Consider the following 8,961-nt stretch of genomic DNA (forward strand, 5'->3'; position numbering starts at 1 on the left):
TCATAACTGACACCCCTGGGCAGTCGATGCAAAGCCAAATAACCGCCTTTGGCTACAGGCATCTAACAATAACTAAATAGCAAACTGTTCAACCATGCAACCAAGACAAAAAAAAAAGAAAGAGAAATCTTAGATGTTCTCTCATCTGCATTCAGCCGATGTCGCTGAAAAGGCAGCTAAGTGTGTGGAGGGGATTACTGCAGCCGTGCTTTTCAGCTGCATCTTTCTTATGCTCTATAAATTTGCCTCTAACTGGGACAGAGCAATAATCGCCCTAACGGACACACTATTCTCTTGCCCGTCCATACCATCATCATCAGAAGCATCATCATCATCATCTCTGGGTTAGGATGGGAGGTTTCAGCAGCTATCGGCTTGTCTTTACCTTCCATTCATCAGATTCATAAATACGCCAAGGAAAGCTGGAAGCAGATTCCACTGAATTTACTGCAAGCATTTCATAAGAAACAGCAGTATTTGCTTTACACTGTTTGCATGACAAAGATAAAGGGAAAATCTCTGCAGTACAATGCAACGCCATGCAACGCTTATTCTCTTTTGCCAACGCTACAGGCAGATTCTCAGAGACTGTAGTCTCCCTCTTGTCTTCCTGGATTGCCTAAATCCATCCTCCCTGCTCAACAGAGAACCTCCCACTTTCATCAAGAAGACTTTCAAACCCAGGCTGTGCTCTGTGATCTCTAGAGAAAAGGAGGACATGCGTAATTCCCGTCTCGGTTGCCCTTCGTCGTTTTCTGATTGAGGGTCTAAATTTAACTGGCCAAAAGCGACGACAAAAGCCGAGCAAAGCGACGATGACAGCCAGCGGAGGTTGAAAAGGATATGATCCTTTGCAACAACGACACGCTGGTAGAAGGGACTGAACGGCAGGCTCAAGAGCAGAGACAAAAAGCAATTGAACGATTGAAGCCTGGGGGATTCGGTGTACTCTCCGGCCCGCTCTAAAGGGATTTCCTTCTGCTGGGGACAAAAGCAATGAAATTTAAACTTAACTGTTGGGTTTACAGTATAGATAACACAGCAGCAGCGCTAAAACAGGATGAAAGATGAACATCCCGAAAGCGCTGAGATTCGATATTGGGCACAGATTGTGACAAGAATACAGAAACAGCAGGAACAATGCAGATTAATTTCCAACAGGGCTCCTGCACGCTTGCTGATGAACAGTAGCGGTCTAACCTGCAGCCATCGTGACTCCTAGGCTGCTTTCCCCAGATGTGAGGGCTTAATGAAAATGTCACTGGGATTACGAGTGAACAATATCCCCAAATCACTCTGTAATAATCTTAGGCTTTAATATTGCTCCACAGGAGTCCCGACTATGTAACCTTCACCCTCTGTTGCTTACTTACCTGTTAAGTCCACCCAGATAAAGTCTCCATTTGTTTATTTCACAGCTGAAAATAACTTCCTTTTACGTGGAGTTCAGGGGATATTCCATACAGCAGGGGTGCATTATGAAAGAGTATCGCAACAAACTGCAAAAAAAACTTTTTCTGACTGCTGGTTGCATGAACACAACCACTAGAAATGTGCCTCAGACATATTCTTTATTTATTATTGATCAGCATTGGAAAAAGCATCCATTTACCCTGAAATATAAATAGATTCTAGGAATGTAATGCCCAGGTGGCTGCAGAGCTAAGAGGTGGTGACAACCAGCCGATTTTAGACATGTAATTATTTTTTAAGTTTCATATCTCACAACCAAATGCAAGTGAAGATTGCAGTAATAACCGAGGGACATCCCTTATTCTGGGAAACCTCCTACCTCACCCACATCGCCACCTTGCCAGCTTGGGTTGTTGGCCCAATAGAGATGCAGCGCTGCTGCCATGGAGACCGGCGTGAGTCTGCATCTTAATGAACTTCTTCACATAAGCACCGCTCCTTAATTATTCATTCGGTCCTCCAGAGAAACGGGCTATGCTGCAGCTTCGCCACATTTCTGGTGTCGTAACTGGATATCAGAGCTACCTCCACCTTATCCAGTCGCAGCCGTGCAGATGTTAAACAAGAGGTATTAAATGTACAAGGAATCATTTTCCTTTAGGCAGTCCAAATAGAGAAAAGCACAAAGTCTGGAGCATAAAACGAACAGAATATTTAACAATTTCTCTTTACACGAGCTTTTCATTTTAAAAAATAAATTATCTCATCGTCCACCCAACTTCCACTTCCAGTGACACTGCATTCACTGTAAGAAAAAAACTCGTCAATTGGGAAAAAGAAATAGATAGGGAAAAAGAAAATTTGCATTTTTATTTTTTATCTTATGAAAAAACTCAAATTAACAAATCACACTAAGGGGCAACATAGCTCCTCTATTTACCCTCTGACAACATTTTTACCAGTGTTTCATTGAGAAGCAACTCCTATTATGATGTCGGCAGATGCAGTTTTCACCAGGTGTTTGCTAATTGTTACTGACTAGTCTGAAGGACCTGCTCTGAGAGGCAAAAGCTGGGAAACTGCAGCTCTGGAGGAGCTCTGTCTCAAAGGTGGGGCTAGGTCCAACCAGGTGCTTTAAACAGCTGAATGGTTGATTCAAGGATTTCTCAAACATGTGTGAAAGAATCAAGGCAACTCTCCAGGTATGTTTTCAATGAGTGTATAACATTATATCATGATGCAAAGCTCAAAAAAGTGGATTTTACATAATACTGTCCCTTTAAAAAGCACAACACGCCATCCTTGCCTTTTTTAGCTAATCAACTTTAGCACTGATCTAAATATCCAGACGCATTCAAGCAGGTTTTTAATGAATTGTGACAGTAACAGTTAGTAAACCTGGCTCTCATCATAAACAACATCTAGAACAAGTTGCACAGCTTTTTCCTGGAGCGGGGTGGCGGGTGAAACCACATCCACTGTCACCCTGAGGCAGATTCCCTGAAAGACTCCTCACAATAGGAATTGCCTCAGCAGTTTTGAAGCAGGGCGATAAAAACAATCTCACCAGTCTTCAGGAAAACAGACGGGTAGTGTGACTGAGGAGTGGAAAACTGGTTTCATTTCTTTAATCTACTTCCCAAAAATTCATAAGAAATATGCGTTTGTGGTGAGTTTGTACAAAGATGGTAAAATGGTGTTTACATAAACAACTTGGACCTTTTAATGGTTTATTTGAAACCCGTACTTAATAATCCCATTACGACTTTATTTTAAAAACAAGAAAGATATTTTACATACTATTACAAGCTCAAATATATTCATAGACCCTCACCAGAAAGGTGTGTGGTTTCTCACAGGAAACATTGTGGCATAATTCTGGATGATTATATGACCAACTTGGCAGGGTTTCCCCCAGCGTATTTTAAGCCTGGCGAGCCACCAGGCTTTACTACCCACCAGGCTAAGCATTGCTTACTTATTTAAGTCTTTTTAAAATGTTTGCATTTTTTTAAGACTTTATTGTTGGTGTTCAGGTATTAATCTTCCAATCTTTCAATAGAACATAATTATCAAGTGATATTTTCAAATTTCCTGTCAACTTCAAACATTTTTTAACTCAAAAACATGACAGGCCCCCAGATGAATGACTGCCCTATCACCCAAACACCGGGCTTAGCAAGTTTTCTGGGGAAAATCATTTAGACTTTGAGGAAAAGTTAAAGAATCTGGGGGTAGTCTTGCTTTTCATTGCTCCACCTGCCTTCTGCAATGCAACGGTGTAATTAGCATGATGCTAACACTGATCAATTACCTTTTCATCCGAGCAGAAAACTGGATTCATTCCTGATCAAACCTTCTCAATCCTTGGGCAAGTCTAACTACCTTCACTGTGTGCAGTGAATCTGGTGTTCCAGATTTGAAAACCAATGTACAGTTAGAGTCTGGAAAGGCCCCAACCTCAACACTCTTTAAAGTCTAAAGCCCAAAAGACACGTTTGTGCAAAGATGCAAAGCAATTTAAATGAACCATCAACTCTGCCAAGAACACCGGTCGAATATTCAGCCAGACCTGTCCTGTTCCTGTAGGGCTGCAGAAGAAATATGTTAGAGTTGGTGCAACTGGCAAAGGGACGTTTATCCAAACATTACTGGGGATGTGTGTAGATTAGAGAAAATCCACAATAAACTTTAGTTAAAGGATCTACAGTTAGATAATTTATTACCACCAGGAAAGCAGTGGAAAGCATTCCTAATTTTACAATTATCTTGTAAAAAAAAAAGATTTTAGCTAAAATTTAAGTAAAATAGAAGTAGTTTCAAGCTATAAAATACCTCTGGATCATCAGTGCTGCAAAGGTAAGGAACCTTTAGACTGACGAGTCTAACCAGACACAACTGGACGTGCGAAGCTGAGACCACCCAGAACAGAACCTGCATGTTCAAAACAAGCTCACAGACAAAGCATGGCGCAGACTTGCATATGAGCTTTTGAAGCTAGCCACAACACCCACCCCTTTTCCTGTCACCACCACACAAGGTTTTGCTGTTCCAATAACACGAGTTGTCTCAACACATTAGAGCAAATAATTTTTAGCTGACGTGGCTATTCTATAAATTAAGGGCAGCATTTAGGGGCAGGGGGCCGTTAAGCAACAGTACAAACACACACTGATACGGAAAAGGCCAGCGAGGCTTTTCCCTCACTACACTAAATCGCTAAACCCCTGCACTTTAGGCCTAATACTAAACACTCCGCCTAAAACCAAACAAATCCTTCCTCTGCTCCTCATTCTTAATACAGATTCGAATCCTATAAATCCTTTAAATGTAACAGATAAAAAATGAAATGAATAAAAATACAGCAAACATTTTCAAACAAGTATCATTAGAGCAACAGAAATGAATGTTTAATCAGAATCCTCTTCTTTTCTATTAAGAGTGTAATTGTGGGGAATTTTTGGAGCAGGTACAACTTGTAGGTAATTATCTGAAACATAACCCAAACTTTAACCTTTAGATTAAAGCAGACACTTTTAAGGTCAACTTTCAACGACCCAGATTCATGAAGAAATACAAAGACGTCATGGAAAATGAGGTTTGGAGGGAGGAAAGACGAGCACCTGGGCGCTGGTTTTGCGGCAACGGCGCAAAGGAGGAAGTTGTCGGACCTGCTTTACAGCAACTAACTGCACAATGATGGTAAAGTGCAAGTCAGTCGGTCAAAGTGCTAAAGCCAAAGAGAATTTATAGAGTGGGTGCGGAAAGCAGATCCACCTGACAATACACATCTGGACAAATTTTCTGCTCAAGATATGATAAAAATTTACATAAAAAGCCTTTGCATTGGAAAAAAAAATCCAACCTTTAATTCAAAATCCTATATTTATCGTTGCTCTTTTAAGTTCATTTTTCATCTGAACACATTTCAAAATTAAATTCCCAATGAAGTTACAGGCATGCCTCCCAACCAAAGAGCATGTCAATCGTGTCTAATGGTTGCTATGGAGACTCCATGATGCTACTCCCCAACAACAAGGTTTGTTGATTGTTTTCACCTCCTTTTGCTCACCATCCTTGGTGACATGAGGAACTTGGTTTAGATAGGCAATTATTTTCTTTAGAATTCGGGAAGTGGCTTCCTGAATTCTAAAGCTAAAAACCTAAAAATCAACAATTCTGACATAAATGGATTTTTTTTTCCCATTGTCTGTTCAATAAATATAATTAAATCTCAAGATATGATTAAAAGATTTAATTTGAATGTATTACAAATTTCAAAAACAGTAGTTGTTTTTGTAGCGCTATCCAAGGTTCCAGCCAGAAAACATGCTAAGCCCGGTGTTTGGATGCTGGAGCAGTCGTTTATTCTGCAGCCCATCATATTTTTGAGCTAAATTTTTTTTAAAGTTGACAGGAAATTTGAAAATATCACTTGATAATTATGTCCTATTGAAAAATTTAAAGATTAACACCTGAACACAAACAAAGTTTAAAAAAATTTAAACATTTTAAAAATACTTAAGGGGCTGCACAGTGGGGCAGTTGGTAGAGCTGTTGCCTTGCAGCAAGAAGGCTCTGGGTTCGATTCTCGGCCCCGGTCTTTCTGCATGGAGTTTGCACGTTCTCCCTGTGCATGCATGGGTTTTCTCCGGGTACTCCGGCTTCCTCCCACAGTCCAAAAACATGACTGTCAGGTTAATTGGCCTCTCCAAATTGCCCATAGGTGTGAGTGTGTGTGTGTGTGAGTGTTGTTTGTCCTGTGTGTCTCTGTGTTGCCCTGCGACAGACTGGCGATCTGTCCAGGGTGACCCCACCTCTCGCCCGAAACGTTAGCTGGAGATGGGCACCAGCAACCCTCCCGACCCCACTAAGGGACAAGGGTGCAAGAAAATGGATGGATAGAAAAATACTTAAGTAAATAAGAAATTGCTTAGCCTGGTGGGGGCACAAGTAAAGCCTGGTGGCCCACCAGACTTATAAAACATTGGGGGAAACCCTGGCCATAATTTCTTTGACAGTCGCAGCCTTACAGTTCCCTAAAAGAGTAATAAATAGCTCTTATCACAAAGTACCACAAAACATCATGGTAAAACTAAGTCCATATCACCCAGAATTTAAATAAATTAGGGCCAATTTCAGCATCTTTTCCACACTGTACTCAAATTAAAAGTTGGATTTTTTAGTGAGATTGTGCTGAAGAAACAATAAATGGATTTCTATTATGCCAGCATCTGGTAATGCTTCATCAACTTTCAACTTTAGGCCAACTTTCAGAAAAGTGAAATGCATACCAGATGATGAAAAAACACCCACAAGAGTTGAATGTTGGGAGAGAATGTGGCCCAAATTTTCCCCCATGATTCGATCTCTCTCAGTATCCCGTCTACACAATCTGAAACTTAACACTAAAATCTAAATCCCTTACAGAGGAGGTGCTTGTTTTGGAAATACGGAATAGTTTTGCTTTAAGAAAAGGCAGGTGTTGCCTGTGTGTGAATGCGTTCGCTTGTTCAGGGAGAGAGAACAGGAGCCCTTTAATCACAGGGAGCAAAAAGCGTTCACTTTCCGTCACCACAGCTCAGCTCCCCTCCGTCTTCAAACCCTCCGCTGGCTCTCAACCAGAGCCCACCCCTCTCGCACCAACACCCCTCAAACGATTCCTTGCCAGTGAAGCATGCCACCGAAGCAAAGCTCCTTTTCTGCAGGATTTATAATCCCAAAAGCCCTGGCAAATAAAAAAAATAGCAGCTGAAAGAGCTCTTTATAAAGTCGGGTCAGTCCGAGGCTCACCTCTGGACAGTCAGTATTAGCCTACAATGTATACAGTCGAGGATCTCCCATTAAACAAAGCAAATATCTTAACAGTCCTCAATCATAATGTCCTATAAACAACTCATTATGTCATCCTGATTACAAGAAGATACAAACATGGCTGAACTGGTTTGCTAAGTGCTTCTGCAATGAGCCAAATTACTCAATCTGACACAGTTACCGCACCTTTGTAGAAGAGTTATTTTACTAATTAGGCTTGCTTGTTCTCAAACGGACAAAAATTAACATAATCACATAACTATCTGGCAAATGTATCCCCAGGATGCAAAAGTACAACAAAAATAAATAAATGCAACCTTCAAAAAAGTATGTCTGTCTTCAAAGAGGCACATTTTTTAAAGCTAGTTTAAAAATGCCATCACAATTTACATTTAAATAAGTCTTTAATAATAAATATTACTATTTGAGATTGGCAGCAAAAATAATTTCCAGATCAGTTAATTTTTTTAAAGGTACTTTGGTCTGAAAGTTAAAACACCAAAACATAGTTTTGGTGTTTTAACAATTTTTAAGGCTAGTATGCTAAGAAAACAGAAAATGGTAAAAATGTGTGAAATGTTGCCGTTTGTTTTTAATTGGAGAAAAAAAGTAATGCTTTCTATGAGAAAAACAAAATAAATTACAGCTACTAAATGGAAAGATACCCATTAATTTATGTTTTACTTAATGTAACAACCATTTAGCGAATTTAGATTGCATTTTTTTGTGTATCAAAGAGAGAGAAAAAATGTCCCTGAAATATGTTAAGTTTTATAAACGTCCCCAAGCAGCAGCAAAGTTCGCTTAAGCCTTGGGCCGGCTCCGAGACAAATAAAATCCACGAATTAAAAGGCTTGCTTTCCAAAGCATTACCAAAAGCAGGACCAAAACAATCCCTCTCTCTGGTGTCAGCAGAACCAGGCGAACCGGCTGCTGTCTGTTCAAAGTTCTCCAAGCACACAAGGAAGTAAGCAACGATATGGTGACAGGAAGGTCGCCTTTGAGGCACAGCGATATGTTAACGATCCCGTCTCCACCAGTTTGTTGAAAACCTGTCAAACACAGGTGGAGCTGCTTCAAAACACAGCTTCGAGCACTTGTTGTGAATTACAGACTGCTGGTGTGAAAACCACATTGCCCGAAACAGTCCGAGCATTCAGTTATAATTAAACACTCTGTACCCTGCGCCGACAGTGTGTTTTTAACGATATTGTAGTTTGATGTTAAGCTAGCTGAGACGGTAGTCTCATAACAATGGGACCCCAAGCTCGCCGCAGCGACTTACGTCCTCGTTCCATAAATGGCTAAATAACCGTTAGCTACTTTGTTCATTTTACCGCCCCATTTCTCCTCATTTACTCCACATATTTGAGCTACTACGTGTTCCAATTACAGCAGGCTTGCTGTTTTGTACCGTCTCGGTCGACCACCAACAAAACACGCATCACCGCAATGACAAGTCGCCCACTCCCGAGCTCACGCGCGCGGCTAAAACACTGCGCCTCCTTTAACACCAGCAGCAGAAGCCTTGGCAAAAAAAAAAAGAAAAAAAAAACAACAATGCCCGCCATGGCTTTCAGCTGACAAAAAAAAGCTTACCTTTGAAGTAAATCCACCCACAACCACCTCGGTGTTGCTAGAAAGGAAGAAGGGAGAGTTAAAAGATCAGAGAGGAACAGGGAGAACACGTCCGCGCGTGCGGAGCGGTCTGGGGAGATTGGATCCCAGGCAGGC

The 8,961-nt window shown here is 41.0% G+C and overlaps 1 protein-coding gene across 1 annotated transcript in view; it reads right to left on the reverse strand.

Annotated features, from left to right (window-relative positions):
- mgat5 (alpha-1,6-mannosylglycoprotein 6-beta-N-acetylglucosaminyltransferase) overlaps positions 1 to 8,961 on the reverse strand; it is a 48,638-nt gene extending 39,677 nt beyond the window's left edge. The window contains exon 1 of the mRNA XM_008428463.2: positions 8,827 to 8,961. The gene's annotated coding sequence lies outside the window, so the exon portion shown is untranslated. The remainder of the gene's footprint in view (positions 1 to 8,826) is intronic.

This window comes from Poecilia reticulata, linkage group LG2 (assembly GCF_000633615.1).
Source record: "Poecilia reticulata strain Guanapo linkage group LG2, Guppy_female_1.0+MT, whole genome shotgun sequence".
In the NCBI taxonomy this organism is placed as follows: domain Eukaryota; kingdom Metazoa; phylum Chordata; class Actinopteri; order Cyprinodontiformes; family Poeciliidae; genus Poecilia; species Poecilia reticulata.